The sequence below is a fragment of the Cavia porcellus genome, unplaced genomic scaffold, assembly GCF_034190915.1.
Source record: "Cavia porcellus strain 051 isolate PalLab524CR breed Dunkin Hartley unplaced genomic scaffold, mCavPor4.1 scaffold_9, whole genome shotgun sequence".
Lineage (NCBI taxonomy): Eukaryota > Metazoa > Chordata > Mammalia > Rodentia > Caviidae > Cavia > Cavia porcellus.
Genome location: NW_026947492.1, coordinates 69245451 through 69267758, shown reverse-complemented (window position 1 = coordinate 69267758; position 22308 = coordinate 69245451). Strand labels below are relative to the sequence as shown.

Here is a 22308-nt window from a genome sequence, read left to right as displayed (position 1 = left end):
TAGGAGAGGTTCCGTTAGATGAAAGTATAGGGTGACCTACTCAGTTTAACATGGCAGTACTGGAGAAAATGACAAAAAATATTCAAGGTAAAGGGTGTGTAAGCAAACTTCAAGAAGTACAATTTTGCATAGAGGAAGCTAATGTTGGCTGTTGTTTTATAAAGTTTCCTTTAAATTGTTTAGGGAAAGGGATGATACAGGAAAGTAATTACATTTGGGGGTGGAGAAGGCTACTTTTTAGGATTTTAAAGCGAGGACAGTGAAGGAGATAATACAATCCAATAGAAAACCTTGAGTACATGTACACTGAATCAGGAAGAAGACAGGATTTCCCATTATTTGCTCAGGGACATTAAATACTGAAATTTACAGTCCTTCCACATTTAATTTTACTGCTATGTTCTTAACAGTAAATCACTACTTTCTTCAGTATCTTTTCTAAATACTAAAATGTTATAACCTTACAAATTTAAGAGGGTGTAATTTATTTCTTTACTTTCACTGTCAAATAAGAGCAAAGCATATTATTACCTAAAAAACATAACAGGAAACACGACAAGATACAACACCACAATGTCTGTCTCATAAATCAGCAAATTTCATAAAACATATCATAAGTCTTAGAAAATAAGGATAATTCAAAGAACGTAGGACAAAATAACACAGTAGACAATTCACAATTTTTTTAAGTAGAGATAATTTATTTAAAATACTCTAAAAATTGGCAATAATTCAGAGTTATATTGAATGAAATATAATGCAATTTAAAAGAGATGCAAAAGAAAAATCATGTTCAAATATGCACAAAGATTTTCTGGATATATACAAAACATAATAAAACAGCAAAGACTTACTAAATCTAGTGAGATAAAAATTTTAAACACTGCCAAAATAAAGGCAAAAAACCTGTCAGATCAAGGTCCCTTAAGGCTTAGTACAATGCAGTTTATACTAACCTGGGGCACCATTTTATCTCAAGGTTTGGTAGCTTCTTCACAACAAGTATCCAAAAAAGCAAACTGATTCTTTGTCTTAGTTTGTTAATCATGGGAATTTTTTTAAAATGAGTTGGTTACTTAAATCATATAAATAGCTTATTTTCTGATGTTTAACTGCTTTAGCATCAGTGATTGGTCTTAATAACGTTGAAGTTAACAAAAGCTTTGAAATATGCATTTTGAAAAAAATAATAATAACTTTATTACACAGTGACTATGTTTATATGAATACTAACACCAGCATCAATTTTTTATGATCAGAAATAGAAGCCTGTATTTCAGTTTTGCATACAATACTATATTCAGACATTATTTAAAACATACAAAATGTAATCATTTGCATATATTCATACATGTACACAGGTACATATATGAATGTTTATATGATTTGTTACTAGAAAATAAAGCTTGAGACTTTTTTGACAAATGTTTGTCTAATATCAAATACATTGTCATAAGCTACTGAACAAAAGACTATTGTTATTCATTTTTGCCTTACTACAATCCAAAAATGTTGACTAATCTTGACTAATGTAGCTATGTAGCAGAAACAAATAGGGAAATTAGAGAAAACATAGGAATCTGTAAAGGAGAAGTAGAAAATGTATTTCTGAGATTTCATGTGTCTTATGCTGAGGAATACATTTCATAAATATAACACAAACACTAACCTGTTTAGATCTCTTGTGCTTTTGTAGATACAGCTTTAATAAAACTACTTTGTTGTACAGCATTTCATGCTGAACACATTCATAAATCTTTCAGTAAAAGACTCATACTAATTTTGAAGAAATATAGTATCAGTACAAAATAAAGTTAGATTTTCTGCCCAAAGTCAATTTGAAATGATTTCAGTACACCATAATTTAATTTTCTAACAACGATAATGTACTCTTAAGTTACCTATGGGCATAGAAAGATATTCAAATACTAACATTAATTCAAGAATATAATTTAGAAAGTATAGCAGATGTCACTGAATGTCTGTTTTCCTTCAAAAACTTCATTGGCAGCCTTTAAGATCCATTTTCTTCTCAAATAGGACAGTGGATTCCTTCAAGTTGGTGCTGCTATCCAAAATGAACAAAACACATTAACACTTTAGTCTTTCTCCAGATGAGCCAAGAAAGACATCGGGCATTCTGAGACACAAGAAAAGGGCAGGCATGAGGCTGGGATACTCTTTACTGACTGTGCTCCCTCAAATCTTCTTCCCAGAGGTGATTTACAGCTAACTTTCATCAAAACAGTATTGATAATTTCTATTGGTATGGGAAAGTGACAGAAATATTCACAATATCAGAAAAGTTAAACTGATCCATCCTCTGAGAATTGATTTTAAAAATTGTTTTAGGAAATAATCTTTTGTAACATTTATGCTTTCAAACATTGTGAATGGAATCACATTCTTATTTCTGAGACAACCACAGCTATTCAAATGGAATAGTAGACTCTCTCCCTTTACATCTTACTGCCTTAAAAATAACTGCTATGACCCTCCCCTTTGTATGTCTTTTAATACCTACTTTCTGGAATGCAAAACACTGAGATGAAAGTAGTCTGGTTCAGGTGTTCAGAGTCTCCCTTCAAGAAAACCTACAGTATTTGTATATGCATGACCCTCAGCATCTGAATAACATAATAACATCTTTTGACCTGAGCATTTAAAGGAAAATTTGTGTTAAATATATCAGTGGAATACTTCCAAGTATCAGAAAAAGGTTCTGGGATAGGAGTCCACACTATGAGGAAAAATGTGCAAAACACACTTGGAGATTTCACATCGTATGTTGTGCATCTCTACTTATGTGTTTGTATAACAGCATATGTACGTGGACGCACAAGAATAAACACTTTTCACAAGTAATCTGTGGTTTGCACAATTACTGCAGTTGTATTTCGTTCTGTGTAGGGCCCAGTAGAATGTAATTAGAGAGTTTTTTATTTAAAAATAGATTAAAATAAAAGAGGACATAACAAAACAGTTCAGAACAGAACAATTTAGGCAACATAGTGTTTCACTACAAAACAACTTAACATAACAGTACCTACCGTAGTGTCTCTTTCCTTGAAATATTTGAGTATACCTTCATAAACTATAGTATCAAATATAAAAAGACAGTGTAAAACCATTCAAGAGAAAGAAACTCTTACAGGGTTTTCAGAACCAATAACAAAAAATGAACAATGGTTCCTACATTATGTCCTTGGCCATAAAAATATTTGTTGATAATATCACATCTAATGAAATCCAATAAGATACCACAAGATAAAACCGATGGAGACAGAAGAACAAAAGCTTAGTGGGACTTCAAAACAAGATGATATTAAATCAGCACTAGCTATTTTAATGTCTCGTTTTCTTCAAAATAGCAGTCCATACCATCACAGACAATAAAACCAAACAACCCAGAATGAAACCGTTGCAACAGATGAAAGAAAGCATTATAAGGCTTCAAAGCAATATAATGGGGAATGATGATTACCACATAGTTTAATGTACTCTTACTGTTTCTTACACTAGGGTACCTATTTGGTATTTATACATGTGAATTTGATTTATTTTGCTTATGAGTATGGTCTCAAGACGTGCCCATTTATTTGTAAATATCTCAGTGTGATTATTCTTTATAGCTGAGTAGTACTCCATTGTATAAAAATACCATTTTTATCCATTCCTTAGTTGATGGACACTTAGGTTGTTTCCAAAATCTGGCTATTACAAATTGTGCACATAAATCACTGTGGTATGATGTCTTCAGTTCTTTTGGGAATATGCCTAGAAGTGGAATCCCTGGAACTAATGGGGACTCCAATTCCAGCTTTTTGAGAAATATCCAGACTGACCTCCACAATGGTTGTACCAGTCTACCCTCCAACCAGAAGTGCAGGAGAGTTCCTTTTTCCCCACAGCCTCTACAGCACTTGCAGTTGGTATTTTTCTTGATCTCGGCCATTTTTTCAGGAGTGAGATGGAATCTCAGTGTGGTTTCAATTTTCATTTCTCAAATGAGTAATGATCACGAACAGTTTTTATTGTATTTATTTGCCATTTGTATTACTTCTGAGAATTGTGTATTCATATCTGATGCCCATTTTTGGATTTGATCTTTGAATATGTTTCAGACAGAAGTCCTTTCACTAAGATTCACTAACTTCACTAGGATTTTTTTCACACTTTTTGAGTTTTCACTAAGTTCACTAACATTTTTTCCCAGTTTGTGGGTTTTCTTTTCACTATGCTGGAGTTTTCTTTGACGTGCATAAAACTTTTAATAAGACATGATCCCAGTTATTGATTCTGGAAACTATTTCTCTTTCAGTTTGATTACTGTATAGGAATTCTCTACCTACCCCTATGACTTCAAGGTTTTTACCCAATTTGTCTTCCAATAGATTTAGTGTTTCTGTTGTAATATTTACATCTTTGATCCATTTAGATTTTCTTTTAGTATATGGTGATAGGCATGGGTCTAGTTTTAGTTTTCAGCATATGGAGAGCAAGTTTTTCCAACACCATTTATTAAAGAGACTGTGATTCTTCCAGTGAATATATTTGGCCCCTTTATCAAAGATAAGGTGGTTGAGTGTGTTTGTAGTTGTGGTTCTATCTTTCAATCTATTCCACTGATCTTCGGCTCTGTTTTGATTCCAGTACCATGTTGATTTTACTACAGTTGCTTTGTAATATACCTTCAAGTCAGGGATTGTGAGGCCTCCTGCGTTTCCTTTGCTACTTAGAACTGTCATTGCTATTCGAGGCCTCTTCTGGTTCCAGTTGTATTTTAGGAGTGATTTCTCTAGATCTATGAAGTATGCTGATGGTATTTTTTTTGGTATTGCATTGAATCTGTATAACTGTTTTGGGAGAATGACCATTTTCACAACATTTATTCTTCCTATTCATGAGCAAGGGATATCTTTCCATTTTTGTGATTCTCTTCAATTTCTTTTTTAAGTTATTATACTTTTCCCTTTATACACCTTGCACCTTTTTCGTGAGAATAATTCCTAAATATTTCATTTCTTGGATGCTAGTGTGAAGGGTATTGCTTTTCTTATTTCTTTTTGTGTGATTTTGTTGTTAGTGTATAGGGATACGATTGATTTTTGAGCATTGATTTTGTATACAGCTACATTGCCGTATTTATTTATTTTATCTAGGAGTGTTTTACTGGAGTTTTGTGGGTCCACTATGTAGAGTATCATGTCATCTGCAAATGACAATTTAAATTGATAATGATAATGATAATGATAATTCTTCCTTTCCTATCTTTAACCCTTTTATTTCTCTCTCTTGTCTAATTGCTCTGGTTAGTATTTCCAGTAATATATTAAATAGGAGCAGTGATGAGGGACATCCATGTCTTGTGCCTGATTTTAAAGTAAAGACCTTCAGTTTTTGGTCATTTAATAGATACTGGCTGTTGTTTGTCATAGATGGCCTCTGTCATATTGAGGTAAAGACCATCTATTCCAATTTTCTGAAAGGTTCTTATCATGAATGAGTGTTGGACCTTATCAAAAGATTTTCTGCCTCTATAGAAAAGATCACATGATTCTTACTTTTGGCTTTATTGATATGTTGGATTACATTTATTGATTTACATGTGTTAAACCATTCCTGCTTGCCTTGGATGAATCCCAGTGGGTCATGGTGTATAATCTTCTGGATGATTTACTGCATCCTATTTCCCAATATTTTATTGAGGATGCTTGCAACCATGTTAATTATAGAGATTGGCCTGTAATTCTCTTTTTTCGTTGGGTCTTTCCCACGTTTTGGTACTAGAGTAATATTTGCTTCCAGGAATGACTTAGGAAGGATTGCTTCCCTTTCTATTTCGTTGAAGAATTTGGCATTGTGTCTTCTTTGTGTTTCTTATAGAATTCTGCATTGAGTTCATCTGACCTTTGACTCTTCTTTGTAGGTAAGGATTTAGTTACATTTGCAATTTCATTAATAGAAATTGGGTTATTCAGCGGTTTTATATCTTCTTGGCCAAGCTTTTGTAATTCATATGTTTATAAGTATCTGTCCATTTCTTCTGTTTAATCGAACCTAGGAGAGTAGTGGTTTTTGAAATAGGTGTTGATGATCTTTGTATTTTCTAGAGTCTGTAGTGGCTTTACCTTTTTCCTTCCTTATTACATGAATTTGAGCTTTTTCTTCCCTTTTTGAAATAACGTGTGCTTGGGGCTTATCAATTTTATTTATTCTTTCAGGTAACCAACTCTTTAATTCATGGATTCTTTCAATTGCTTACTTCGTCTCTATAGCATTAATTTCTGCTCTGATTTTTATAATTTCCTCCCTTCTTTTGGCTTTGGGCTTGACTCACTCTTCTTTTTCTAGAGGTTTGAAGTATAGCATCAGGATTATTTATTTGTATTCATTCTGTTTTCCTGATATGGGAACTCAGTGCAATAAATTTTCCTCTGAGGACAGATTTCATTGCATTCCACAGATTTTGGTAAATTGTATTTGTGTTTTCATTTGCATGTAGGTATTAATTTCTTCTTTAATTTCCCCTGTGACCTACTGATTGCCAAAGAGTGTATTATTCAATTTCCATGTGCTCATGGGATTTTTGCAATTTCTTTTATAATTAAGAAAACTTAATCTTTTGTAACATTTCTGCTTTCAAACATGGTGAATGGAATCACATTCATATCTCTGAGACAACCACAGCTGTTCAGATTCAATAGCGGACTCTTTCATTTTGCAACTTAAAAAACAACTGCCATGACCCTTCTCTTTGTATTACTTCTAATACCTACTTTCTGGAGTGCAAAACACTTAGATGAAAGTAGTATGATTCAGTTATTCAGAGTTCCCCTCCAAGAAAAACTATAATATTTGTACATGCATGACCCTCAACGTCTGAATAACATAATAACTTCTTTTGACCTGAGCATTTAAAGGGAAATCTGTGTTAAATGTCTCAAGGGAATTCTTCAGAATATCAGAAAAAGGTGCTGGTATAGGATTCCACAGTGTGAGACGAGGAAAAATAGTGGAAAATGCATAAATGGAAATTTAACATCATATGTTGTGCATCTCTACTTATGTGTTTGTATAACAGCATATGTATGTGGAGGAACAAGAATAAACACTGCCTTTTCATTGAAAATTTGTGATTTGCACAATTACTGCAATTGTGTTTTGTTCTGTGTAGAGCACAGTAGCATGGAAGCAGAGACTTCTTTATGTACAGTGTGCTTCAATCACTCACAAAGACATCTGCATTTATTCCTTTATTAACTTGTTTTCAAGTTACATTGTTACATTTTTGAATTCCTTGTCCCTCCTAGGCTGGGCTAGGAACTCTTAACAAAGAAGAAATCATGTGAGCTCTGATCTTTGTCAGTCAGTAACTCTTACAGCTACGTAGAAGTTCCTTAAAATATCATTATTCTATGCCCAGTGGAGCACATGCTGTGATTCCAACTGCTATGATAATGCAGGAAGTTTGTGAGTTCAAGCCCAACCTGAGAATTTAGCCAGATTCTGTCTCAATATAAAAAGGGTCAAGGATGGCATCAAGCTCCCTAGGGTCAGTCCCCAGTACTAAAATACACACACGCAAAAAAAATTTCAGGCTTATAATGTCTATATATTAAGCTATGAATAAATAGATGTTAACCACTGTAATAATAGTGACAATGATAAGAAGCAAATAGATAAAAATTACACTTAAGTTTATAATGTAAATTAAACATATATATTTCTTTCTGGGTTCTCATTATCTATCACCTATTTATCATCTGGCAATCTATCAAGTTGCTGAAAATATATTCATTATTTATGTTTTTATATAATCCAGAACCATATCTCCTTAAAAAGGAAGTATTATTGTTTCCCTATAGACTTTTTTATAAGAAAAATGCAATGTGCATGCAGAGAAAAAAATTTAGCTTAACTATTTACTTCTAAAATAACACCACACTAATCATATTAGCCATTTAAATGTAAACAATTCAGTGAATTCTAATAGTATGAAACTATCATCACAGTTTCAAAAAATTCCAACCATCAGATAAAAACTGCATATTTATGTCCTGCTACAACTAGTTACCAACCCTTGGCAAACACTAAATTGTTTTCCACTCCATGAACACATTTCATATGGACATTTTGCATAAAAAGAGTCATACCACGTATTCTAATTTGTGCCTTGCTTGTTTAGATTAGTATAGTGTTTCAAAAATTATCCATGTCATACAGCATGAATTAGTTTTTCTTCTTAGAAATGAATTACTTATTATTTAGACTTATTGAGACAGGGTCTCACTAGATAGTTCAGGCTGGCCTTGAGCTCACTTTTGTAGCTCAGACTGGTCTCGGATTTTCAAAGATCCTCCTACCTCAGCCTCCCAAGTGGAGGGATTACAGGCATGCACCATCACACTCGGTTTAATAATTCATTTAAAAGATACTTGTTTTTGTTTACGTTTTCATAAATGGCTAGTCACAGAGTTGCTTCCTTTTGAATAATAATAATGCCATGAAAAACTGCAAATAAATTTTATTGGAAGACTTCTCTTGTTCTATTTGGTATAGAGACAGTGTCACTTAATGATATGGCATATTTCCAATTAATTTTGTGAGTTTCTATAATGTTTGACACATCACTTTATGTTTTGCATCATCTTATGTTCCCATCAGCAATGTACACCTTGGCCAATGTACACCAACTCTTGGCATTTTTGTTTTTTTTTTTTTCTTTTTATTGTTACGCAGCTAATGAGAACCTAGTGGATACTATTCTCAATTTTGAGTTTAATTTCTCACATAGCTAGTGACATCAAGCACATTTTCATTAACGTGTTGGTCATTGTGTATCTTCTTTGGGGAAAATATGTATTTGAGCCCTTTTTTTTCATTTAGAAACAAGTGGCATATTAGAATTCAGAAAAATGACAGAAGTAGATCTATACTTTTGAATAATAAAAGCTAAAACAAAAGGATTAAATACACCAAAATTAAAAGCTAAAACAGTTATTTACATAATTCTTTCTTGAGCCAGTTTTATTCAGTATTTTCTGAAAGTTATCATCCATGCAATAAAAGAGGAAAAGAAGTAAATTACATTTAAGCAAGAAAGAGAAGCACAAAACTATGTCTATTCACTGATGCATTATCCTAAATGTAGAAAACTCTAAAGAATCAAAACTAATATTATGGTAGCTTATAAGAATATTTAACAAGTTTTATTATATAAGATCAACTCCTAAAAATCAACTTTATGCCCATAAACTACCAATAAGTACCCCATAAAGAGAAATAAAAAAGCAATATCTCTTAAAACAGCAACAATGGAGTAAATGGAAATATATTATACAAAGACAGTGAGAGTCCTATCTGCTATAAACTCGAGCACATTATTGGAAGAAATTTTAAAAAAATTGAAGCATCCTGAAAGTCATTTCGTATTCATGGATTGGAGTGTGTCATATTTTTCCAGTGAAAATGCTGCTCCAGGTTATTGAAAGATTCAAAACAAATGCTGTTAGATTTAACAACTTCTTGGTCAGAAAAGAAAGTACTGACACTCAAATTTATATAAAATGGCAAATAATCCAAAATAAATAAAAGATTCCTAAAGAAGAATAAAATTGCATGATTTATACTTTCCAGTTTCATAATTAATTATGAAGTTATGCAGAATATGGGGCTGAAATAAGGGTAGTTACATAAATTAATGGAGTAAACCCCTCATCTGTGGTAAACTGGTTTGACCACAGTAAAGATGTTCAGCATCATTATTCACTAGGGAAACACAACTAAAATCTACAGTGAGACTGCATGTCCCATCTAGAAACAGTCCTCTAATTTATAAACATAAATAAGATAATGTGGAGCAACAGAAATTTTCATACCTTGCTAGTAAATAGTAAAAATTTTGCAGACACTGTGTAAAATAGTTTGTAAGTTCCTTGAAAACGAAACAAAAGTAATTATACAACTTCAAAGTTTCCCTTACAGGTGTATAACCAGAAGGAATTGAAAGCAGTTATGATATAATTTTTTAAAAGGTAACTATGGAAAATTTTTATATTATGTGAGTTTTACCACAATATTGAGCAATGCTAAAATCTTTTCTCAAGAGATTGAGATATTTTTGCTTTGATTCAGGATTTCCCTAATTCCTAAAAGCTTTTAAGTAGTATCAAAATTTCTGAGAAAGTTGAATCTGGCATTGTTTCTGGGTCAAACAGAGCTAATCATCAGGTTTATTAAAGGGCATCTGGCATATTTGACTAAATTAGATTTTTACAGAAGAAACTGAGAAATGCACAGTAAGTTTGGAGGGCATGCTAGTGATGTCGAATTCTTGACATATGTATTAGGAACACAGCAATCAACAAGTTCCATTATTTTGGTGTGTGCTAAAGGAATGCTTCCAGAAAGATTTTATGAATTTTGCTTAAATATACAGCTTTTTAAAAACAAAACAGAAAATGGGTAGAAATATTACGTACTTTCAAAGGAAAAAAATAAACAGTAATAAATCACTAGTTGATGACTACATATTGTCCTCTTATACATAATTGTTCATGATACAAAAGTGGAACATATAAATGGGAATTCAAGCAGAAAGACTTCAAATAATTCTATTCAACTATCTAATAAAAACTTAGTAATACGATTATCAATCCTATACACTTAAACATACATGCATTTATCCATATCTTCATTTATGTTGAGATTAAACAAACCAAAGCAGACTAAAATCACTCTGAACAAAGAATAATAATATTGCTGGTTTTCACATCATGACACTCTGGATTCAGCATTGGGTACTCTAGTGCTTTTTTTTTCCTTCAAAGTATTTGTTCATTTCATCATGTGTCATAAGATCAGTTCTTGTAAACTGTTTATAGGTTTTACACAAGCATGAATCTTAACATGTTTCTATCCTTTCTATGTTAGAGGGAGAAACATAACAAAGCAAGATGGAACAAAACATATTCCTTTAAACACATAAAACTAAAAAGACATATAAACTGCTGTACAAGGAGTTCTACCATGGTTACAGTGTTATATCTTATTATTACCAATAGAATTGGCTATATCATCAGATTAAATAGACAGTTTTTACTATTTATTTTCTTCTCTTCATCTGGCAAATATTTATTTACAGACTCTGAGGCTTTATGTCAAAAAGATATTTGTGATATAGACTTCTAAGTGCTTGTTCTCACCCAGTAGAGAACAGGGCTCAAAGTAGGGAGCATGCACAGGTAAACATTGGACAGAACAATGCGGCATAATAGAGGGGTGGACAATCTTCAAAGCAATGAAAAAAGAAAAGAAGGTGAGGTTATGGATGGACACAATGGCCAGATATGGACAGCGCAGGTACTGAAAGTGTTCTGTCGTAGGACTGCTGAGGAGAAGACTGGTGTGCAGAATACCAAATTTTTGGGCTAAGCTTGAAAAAAATTGATCATAGATAGCACTGATTTGCACATTGCCACAGGATGTCTAAGTATGCTGCTTGTGTATTAAATTAGGAAAAATTATGTGCACATCCAAACTTTGCCACACTAATTATGACAATATGGATTTTTTTTCAAAACCTTGTTTTTACTTTATATCTATTTCCAGAAGATAATGAAATTGGGATGCTTTAAATTATTAACATGTGAAAAGGGATAAGAAAGTGTTTTACATGAAAGATTGGAAAACAACCATAGTTTTACAATTAAAACCTCAAGCTTGATTTTAAAACATATATATATATATATATATATATATATATATATATATATATGGTGCTGGGGTTAGGGCTGGGGTTAGGGTCAGGGTGGGGCAAGGGCCTGCCTGGCAAGCTCAATTTTGATTCTCAGTATGAATAGATATAGATATAGATATAGATATAGATATAGATATAGATATAGATATATAGATATATGAAAGTTCTAAAATGAATTTATAAGTCACAATTTAGCAAAACATCTTACATAACACAACATTCTATATTAGTTTACTATAAATATTGCTATATTATTAATCTTCAAAGTGAGTTCAGTCCCAGCAAATGTGTTAGTAACCTTTTCATCACTGTGATTACATACATGGCACACAGAGCCTTAGTGAATGTTTATGCCAGCTCAAAGTTTCAGACGTTTCAGTTGATAGTTGACTGGTTCCAAGGCATAAATTTCAGACCAGGAGGCCATGGCAGGGAAAAACTACTCACCTGATTGCTATCAGATAAGAGAAAAAGAGGATGTGCCAAAGAGAGTCAGAAAACACTTCAGAAAGGAATACACTCTTCTAGGTCATCTCCCAATCACATACTTCTAACCGGGACATAACAGCACATTCAGTTAGAAACTCACCACTGGTTTAATACACTGGCAAGGTTAGTATCCCTAATGAAGCAATCACTTCCCAAAGTTCTATCTATGAACACCTAAGCATTTTGAAAAGTATTTTTTTATCCAAATTAACAGAATAATTGCTACTGGATAAAAATATGTGGGAAATGTGTATAACTTCCTTAATCATAGCCTACTGATGTATAAAGAAATTCTTTTAAAGGAAAAGTTATGCTAAATAAGGACTACTGTACATGTCCCATCCTGGTACATAATACATGACACCTAAAACCTAAACAAGGAGGGGTTATATTTGCCATGCATCTTCAGCAGATTCAGGTTACAGTCTGCTGATTCCAAAAGAAAAATATTCTGACATAAGGGTGTGGCAAAACAAATATACTCAGTCTCTGGTGGCCACGAAACAAAGCAGGGGAATAGCACCATAAAGGAAGAGGCCAGGTTCACACATAGCACCAAAAGTCACACTTCCACGATGTATTCAGACATACAGAGTGTGCTTTGTGAATCTTCTTGATATTTATTAAGCCAATCACACTGACACAATTAAGGTTTACCATCACATTCCACCCCTTGTTGAATGGATGCTCAAATATGTCTGTCTAAAGCAATGATTAGAGCTGGGAATGGTGCTGTAATCCTAGCACTCAGGAGCTAAGGCAGAAGAGCAACTGCTAGTTTGTGGCCATCTTGGACTACATAGTACGTATGTAGTCACTGCTCACAGTTTTTGGTGAAACACTGTCTCAAAAAGAAAAAAAAAAACAATTTTTCATCTCCAAAGACAGTAATAAATTCATAATTCCACATAACATGATAGAAACATCCTGCATCCAAAAGAAACACAATAATTCCTTCCTATAATCTTAGCAATTCACTGTCCAAGTCAAAAGTTCCCTGTGAGACTGTAGGAACTCTAAATTGTGAACGTCTATTAAAGAAAAAAAAAAAAAAAAAGACAAGTTACACAGTGTTATGATATCGTGACACAAGGTAAACATTCTAATTGCAAAAGGGAGAAATAAGAGGACAGAAAAAAATCAAGACAAAGGAAGCTCTTAATCCAGCAGAGCAAGCTTTCAATCCAGTAAGCACATGATACTGTGATGTGAATTCTAGAATGATAAGGAAGCCCACCTCGATGATCCTGCTGAATGTATTCTGCACAATTTCTCTTTTAGACTTGTTCTATTCATTGCTTGCATCTTTCCTTAGCAAATTTCCACATTTTTGGCATAGCTAACTTTCTGGGTTCTCTATTCCACTTGTGGCTTCATTGTAACATACACATCACAACCACTCTTTCAGAGGATTTTGGCCTGATCTCCCAGGCCTCCTTTACCCAGGCCTTAATTTGATATTTGGGCTGAAGACTTCCAGACCCCCTCAATACATGGATGATGTGATGATTAACTGCCAGGAGCAGCAGCAGTCAGACCACCTTGGTCCTTAGTTGCAGTGGCTTCTGAGTGCCTGACTGACTGAGAAGAGCAAATTGGACCATTGAAAACCAAATCTGTAGGAGACCCTGCTGGAGCAAGTGTCATAGGGAAATGAAGTATGCTGTGCATACTTGACCTGCCTCCAATGTTTAGGTTATTCCTATTTTCTAAGATGCCAACCTAGCATCTTTCTTCTCTATACATGAGGATATTTATTTATTTTTTAATAACATTAATCTCTTCAGCAAACATCTTGCTTGGCATCTTTTACTTTTAGTTTTTTACTGGGATAAATTTGAAATTTTAAAATTTTCTTGCCTGCTTCTTTAACAGAAATCAATTAATTTAAAATTATATAAAATTTACAACCATTTTTCTCCAGTGTATAACATGTGTATCCTCTGTTCCAATTTTCAAAAGAATCCCCAATCTTAACTGAAATCCTAAATATCCACATTATTATCAATATTCTGAACCTCTTACCGGGTCAAGATTCACTATTAAATTCTGCTTACAACCATGTGAGCTTTACTCACTCTGATTCTCCCAAATTCTTTAACATGCTCCTACAAACTAATTCTAAATGTTTCTGAATCATGTGGTCAGGTATAATCAGAACCACAAACACTGTTCTCGCCTACCAATTTTCTGTATGAGTGAATTTTCCTTACTCTGGAACAGGAGAGAAAATAATCTGGTTCACATTCAGGAGATTCAGTGCATGGACTGTCTTTCCTATTTCTGACTCCAAGAGAAAAATAACATGACAGAGAGATGTGGTGGAGCAAAGGAGTTCACTTCATGGAGGCCAGGAGGCAGAGCAGGGGAATGCTGCCAAGAAGAAAGGAAACAGAGTCATATACAGCATGGCCCAGACACACATAGTGATATGGCAGGCTAATGCTCTGGACATTTCTAAAGCCAATCAAATTGACACAGTTAATGTCAACCTTTCCAATGGGTGTTAAACTTGCTTGACATTTCTGACCTGATTATCTGCTCAAAATAAATTCTTAATTATGTACTAGAATCTCACTTACCTCGTGCCATTACTTATTTGACCTTTTAATAATAGCTATCTAATTTAAATATGCTGTTGTACATTTACCAAGGATGCTATTTAGAAATTTTCTATTACTAGTCACAATACACTGTGAAGGAAGTTGCTTATATTATTTCTTTTGTAGGAACTTGATGATATTGTATATGCATCTTCATTAACAAGAATGTGATTGGTGTAATAATGATTGACATATGTTGCAGAAAGTTGAATACTCTGTTTAGAGGATAGATATGATATTTGTCATCATTTTGGTGATATAAAACAACACATTTTGTATCTTAAATATATGTAGTTTGCTTTTGTAAGTCTAACTTTAATTAAGCTGATAAAAACAAGATCAAAGGAGTATCATAAATACTACATTGTATATTAAGAAGTGATAAACACATTAAATGAATGAATCTGAAACCTGGACACAATTCCCACAAAAGATATTACAGAGATTTTTAAAAATCTAAAAATACAAGATAAATTAGATTATTGTAAAGTGTCAGTGCAATCTCTTTAATTTTGCTGACTATAAGACAGCAATATAATTGATATTATTTTTTCTTAGAAACTTCACCTGAAGTATTTAAGTGTGAATAGACATCATGCCCATGACCTATTTTCAAATAGTTGAAAAAAGTTTCACAAATGAGTATACATATCAAAAGAGAGAAAAATCGTACAATTACCTGCCCAAAATGTAAATATTCCATGAACCTCTATAAAGAATATACAGAATTTCTTATTCTACAGTTGTAACACTTCTGTAAATCTGAAATTATATCAATAAAACTTATTTTAACCTATATTTGAAGTAATTTATAGGATAGTAAATTATGTTAAATGTTACATAATTTTTCCGCATTCTGTCATATCTGCAAATTATCAGCCTGTACAGTGTGTTTCTTCTTCATTCTAAATTAATACATATTCTGGCATATGGTCACTATTATATATTTTGATATGAATGTAGAGTACCATGAGGTCTGGAGGAAGACTAAGCAGTCTAGGCCTGCTGCAAAATGGGGACTGCCACACAAGTGCATGTGACTGAGTTAGGCAACAGAAAATAAAAACACACTCAAACGTTTACGTGATTCTGTGTCTCTTCTTCAGGTTGTCCTGATCACAAGCAAACTTCACCAGTGAGAACTAGTGACAATATCCTATTAATGTCTCTAATATTTTAAGGCTTGCTCAAAGCATGTTCAAAAACAGAACAATTTATTGTGTGTGAAGTTGTGGACAACTATTTTGAAGAAAGCATTAGACATTATGGTAGCTATGCTGATTTCCTGTTGTGTTGTTTTGAAGTCCTGTGTGGCTTGCATTTGTTCTGTTCTGTCTTTTTTTATTGTCTTTAAAAAAGACACACCAATAGCTTTAACTGAAAAAATAAGCTGCGCTTTGTACTCTTTGTGCTACCTTTACATATAGGCATCTTGGTCTCTGTTCGTCTAAGCAGAGTCTTAACTGCTCAAGCTGCTTGCACCACTGCAGTGTGTGCTAGCAGTAAGAGAAACAGAGTTACAGCAGAGGTGATGGAGATTTACATCAGAAGCAAACTAGTCAGTTAGGGACTCAAGAAACTTGCAAGTAGAATTTTGAAGAGAATTTAATCAATTTACTGTTAAGTTGCTCTTGAGTAGTAAGTAAGATTAATAAAATTTAGGGACCCAGAGAATAATATAAAAAAACTTTAAATCTTTTACCCTGGGGTAACAGAAAGATGGAAGTGTCAGTGGATAACCATTGCTATTTTGCAACCCATTTGCTTGAGTTGCTACATGATCCTTCCATATGTTTGTCATTATTTGTATATTTAACTCTTGCCAATTTTCCAGTATCAGTGAAGGTTTCAGTACTTTTTTTCTTCATTTTGAAAACTTTAGCTGCTATCTATATGCATATATTAAAAGGCAAAATCAAAAGTGTTCACTTTTCCCTCTTCTCTTTGTGGAATTCTACATAGCACGACAGAAGCTGAATTTCATGTGCCTCATGGTAAAGGTTTCTTTTATATTATTTCTTTTGCAAACCGAAGCAAAACCACCTCCATAAAGCTTCCTTAAGCTCTTTGTTCCTAAGTGCATAAACCATAGGATTGAGGGAAGGAAGGATGACATTGTGCAGCATGTTGAGCAGAAGTGGAATCATGCACCTTTGTCTCTGAGAGGTGGGTTAATGAAATCACTACAACAACTGTGTAGATGAAGAGAATGAGGACAAGATGGGAGCCACAGGTGCTCAGTGCCTTGGATGCAGCTTCAGGCAAGTTCAAGCTGAGTACAGAGCGCAGAATCAAGGCTTATGACAACATAATTAGACCCACATCACTCCCCATTCCAACCCATGCCAAGACCAAATGCTATTTGCTCTCCTATCATCACAGGGCAGGCTGGTGACCAAAAGGTTAGATCACAAGCACTGTTCAGTTTCATTCCTGGAAATATAATTATGCTGGGCTGCAAGCACAGGCACTGGAATGACAAACAAACCATTTCTAAACACCATAAACAAAGTGGCTTTTAAGATGAAGGAGTTGGTTACAATTGAGGCATAGTGAAGAGGATGACAAATAGCTACATATCTGTCAAAAGCCATGCAGAGGAAGTTACCAGATTACATTCCAACAAAACAGTTAATGGCATAAATCTGAGCAAAACATTCAAGGAGACTAATGACCTTGGCATTGAACCAGAAAATGGCCAGGATCTTTGGCATGATGGTAGTGGCCTGCCCCATGTACACTATGGAAATGACTCCCAAGAAAATGTACATAGGCTGCTTCAGAGAAGGGTCTTGGAAGATGGTGATGAGGATGGGGATGTTTGCACCAATTGCTGAGCGATAGAGCAGAGCCAGTGGAACAGAAAGCCAGTGCTGCCAGCTGTGGATGCCTGGGAAGTCCAGCAGAATGAACTCAGACACCTGGGATTTGGAGCTAATGGAAAATTTCAGAGACACAGGCATATTTTCTAATGAGGAAAAATGTTTTCAAAGATGATTATCTGAGTATAATCTTCATGAAACATTATTTTAAAAGTGTCTTTATATAGTACATTTTGAAGGTATAATAAAATGGATTCTGTATTCCGCCCCCTATAATTTTTAAAGATGGGTCAGATAGTTCTGGAGTAGTAGCAAGCAGAAGGTAAAACAGAAGTCACAGTTATCTCTTTGGGGATGAAGCTTAGTGGTACAACTTTTCCTGGCATGTACCTGGTGCCGAGAGTTGATCCCAGCACTGTAGTGAATAAAACAGAGGGAGGAGAGAAGGATAGGAAATGAGTATGGGAGAGGGACAGGGAGAGCAGAAAGATGGGACAGGAACAGGGATGGAGAGAGAGAAGGGAGAGAATGGATCATACTCAACATTGTTGGAAAACCAGGAGAATTTAGCATAAATATCAAATCATTATTTTTATTATCTGCATTTATACCAGGTTTGAACTATGACATGAATGTGGTTGGCCTGTTTACAATCTATTCTTCATCTTTTCAGAAATCTTCTGCAATCAAGTGGATATACATTATTTCTTCATATTTTTCTCAATGATGGTTGACCCCGGCAGTTAGTAACTAGAAAGGATTATATGCTTTGACTACAGAATTATGAGAAATTCAAATGTATACATAAACCTTCTTTTCTAAGTTGATATCCATGTCAATTAAGGTTTTAGATAGATTGCCAGTTTGTTTTATCATGAAGTTTCAAATATTTCCAGAAATAAAATATACTGCAAATTGAAGGATAAACGCATTTTCATTGGTATTGTAGTAAATGTACACATTGAAGAAGTATGTGAAAGAATATCTTAACAAGAATTTAAGCAATATGGTTGAATTTTTCAACCTAAGGGTCATGCTATGCAGACATATCTTTTGATTTTTTTTTCCTAGTTGAATACTAGAGGACCAACAAAGACAGGATTTAGGAGTAAGTAATAAGATGCTTTTTGAAATTAGCTTGGTTCAATACTTAATATGAGATCTACTCCCCACAAAAATTTGTATCTGCACAAAATAGTATTTTCAATAGCATTTACAATATTATATAGCACATCTGTAGAACTTACCCTGTATAACTGAAACTCTATGGTCCCTGAACAGAAATACTATTCTATTTAGTACATAAGAATTTACTACCCATAATATTGAAAGAACTTTCATGGAATGCCCATTGTCATGTTTAAAATTAGACTCAGTATCTTTACTTATATTCAGATGATTTCATGTATTTTTTAGTCATTATATTATTCCTACCAGATAAACCTGGAACTATCAAGTCAGTCTTCCCTGTCCAGAGACAATCCTGTTCCTTATCTTAGTGATTTCACTCATTTGTACACCTTCTCTTCTGTACTACTGTTTTGGTAAACTGTTTCTCTGTGCTTGTTTTCGTTTTTCATTTCTTCATACTTTTTCTTTTTGTTCATAGTGTGATCTTTCTAAAACTAGTTTGTCTTGTTTACAGTAAGTTGCATCTAAATACTTTGATTTGAATAAAGTCCCAGTCTCTGAACTGTTAATTCGTGATTATGATTCTAGCCCAACTAAGTATGTTCTTTTGGCTTTAATTCCATTGTATCCTGTACTAAAAATGCACAGAATATCTCATTATATTCTGAATATTTGCTTTTCATGGAAATTATTGACTTTGCAAGATTTTTCACTCAAAATTTCAACATCATGGCATAATAATCATTTGAATTCAGGTGTGAATACAAAATAAAAAATCATATTCCAGTTCTTAAATGACATATATAAGCAATTGAATTATAACTCTTACAATTTATTATTTTTATAGTTACCACTAAATGTAGGAACAGCAGAAAGAAAATAAAATCTTCCTGTGGAACACCAGCAATACTTTACAACTAAATGCATTGCGTTTCTGACACTTCCTACAATATCCATGTTTGAATAAACAGATAACTCCTTGATGGAATAAATCATCTTTTGTTTATGAAGTATAAATTTGGAAAGCATAAAATTATCTAAACATATCGATAACATACTTTATTAAGTTAAAGTCATAAACAAGTTTGGAAATAAAGCTGAGGTCACTCTGGGTTCTTAGATGAGAGTTCCAAGAGGTGAATGAAATATCTCCATCTTAGGAGCTTGAAACCATGCAAGTCATTTGATAGTATTTGGCTTGGTGTTTCTATGAAATCTCAGTTTATTACTTTACAGCATAATACCGCATAAACTTTGTCTGATCTTGCCCTGTTCTTTCTTCTTAAGCTATATTTTTTATTTGCTTACCTCATTTTGGCAAATGATATTTGTATATACAGTATGTATGGTTATAGACTGATACTATAGGTTTTGAAAATGAGGTCAAATAATTAAATTAATTAATTAATGCACCCAGCACACCAAATGTTTAACACTTTTTGTGATTAGGGTATTAGAAATGTATTTTCTTAGTGAAATGTATTTTCTTAGCACAGCTTTCAATCAATAACTATATTCACGATTCTGTGTGATTTCTCTTAACAAGCTTTGAGTTATTGCTGTTACCCTTCTTAGGCTTCATTATTTTGATTATAACCTGTTCATTTTTCCAATTGTCCATACTCTTATAACCATCATTCTACTCTGTGTCTATGCTTCCATTATCTTAGATTCCACATATATGTAACATCATATAATATTTATCTTTCTGTGTTTAGTTTATTTCACTTAGAAAATTTTCTAATTTCATTCATGTTATCATAAAATGTAGATATTTTTGTTTTTAATGCTAAAAAAATCTCAGTGTGCTTGTGTGTGTGTGTGTGTGTGTGTGTGTGTGTGTGTGTGTGTGCTTCACATTTTATTTGTCCATTCATTTGCTGATGGATCTTTAGGTTGATTTCATAAGTAGATTATTATGAACAATGTTACAGTGAACACAATTGCTCCAATATCTCTCTGGTATACTAATTTCAAAATTTTTATAAATACCTAGAAGTGAGTTTATTGAATTGTATGGCAATTTTATACTTAGTGTTCTCTATTTTTAAAATATTTTTCCTCCATTGATATTTCAATGTATAGGATATGGATAATTAGTAAAAAGTAAGTTTCAGCTTACAGAAAAAGAACGGGTTTTGCTCTTTTAACTATTATATTCTAACATGAAATAAAAACGTGTTTTTCTATTTCTAAAAAGCAGTTACCATAATAATATGATAACTAATATAGAAGTTTTATTAAAAGAAAAATATCTTCTCAATTACCGCATGACTAGTATTTTTAAACTTTACCCTTAACATCTTTGGCAAAGGATTTAAGTCATGTATATTGCTTCAGCAGAGAAAGTGTCATTCTCTTCTGTAGGATTTGCCAATGTAATACTAACTTTAGAATGAGTTAGTACTCTGATTGTAATATTTAGCCAATACAACTTTGACAAAATCTTAGAACTTACTGTGCTTGTTATGAACAGACACTTTCAGTCTGCTATGTTTGCAGCAGGAGTTTTCTCCTGCACACCCAGAACATTTTGAGAAAGTAGCTTTAGCTTTAGAAGATGATGTGTTCTCAGAGGAGATATAACAAACAAATTACAAACTTCAGGAATTTATAGAGAGTTTCAACCATTTCAGTGAGCTAAGAAATAGAGGCTTCCCTGAGCTTTATGAGGAAAGAAAGACCCACAGAGAATACTCAATCCCTAGGACAGCAAATCCCAGAAGCACAGCAAAGCGATTAACTCTCAGATGTGTTCTATTCATGTCATCTGGAAATTTATTTAAGTGGAGAAAAACAGGAAAAGGGTCAAAACATTTTCTCCATTTTCCTTTTTGAACTGCGCTCTAACTGGTGCAATGTGAGCTTCTTGGGTTGTAACCACTTGGGTTACAGTTTTTGCCATTAGGACCTATGTCTTCATGTGATAGTAAACTGCATTTGTATGTTTAACTGGATTCCATTTTGTTGTTTTACACATTCACTTAGCTTTTGCAATGTGTTAAGTAGGAAAATCCATGTTTTCTGTATGAATATCAAGTAATTTTCATCATATTTATTGAAAAGTTTGCTTTTCTATATTGAGTTGTCTTCACACAAGTGGCAAAAATATTTGCCTACATGTACATGGCACTAGTATGGGAAATACATGTTATATGATCCATATATCTATTTGCATACTAATACATATTATTTGAATTATCACATCTTCATTAAATTTTTATTTATGATGTTCCAAGTGTTCCAGCTTGAATCATTTTTTCCAGATATTGGTGCTCTTTTGATTCTTTCGTTTTTTTATTGTATTACACTACTGGCTTTTAACCTTCTGATGATGCTTACTGAGATTTTGTTGGGTTTCCTTACACCTATAGATAAGCCTTTGAATAACTGAGCTCTACCAACTGCTAACTGAGCTCTACTAACTCTATTAACTGCTCTAATAACAGTAATACGTATTGATTTCCACACCACAACACCACTTCTATGTGAATGTTCTAAA

At 33.3% G+C, this 22308-nt stretch overlaps 1 pseudogene; it reads right to left on the bottom strand.

Moving 5' to 3' along the window:
* Positions 1-16865: 16865 nt before the first annotated feature.
* On the bottom strand, positions 16866-17819 carry LOC100731915 (olfactory receptor 56B1-like; annotated as a pseudogene).
* Positions 17820-22308: the final 4489 nt, after the last annotated feature.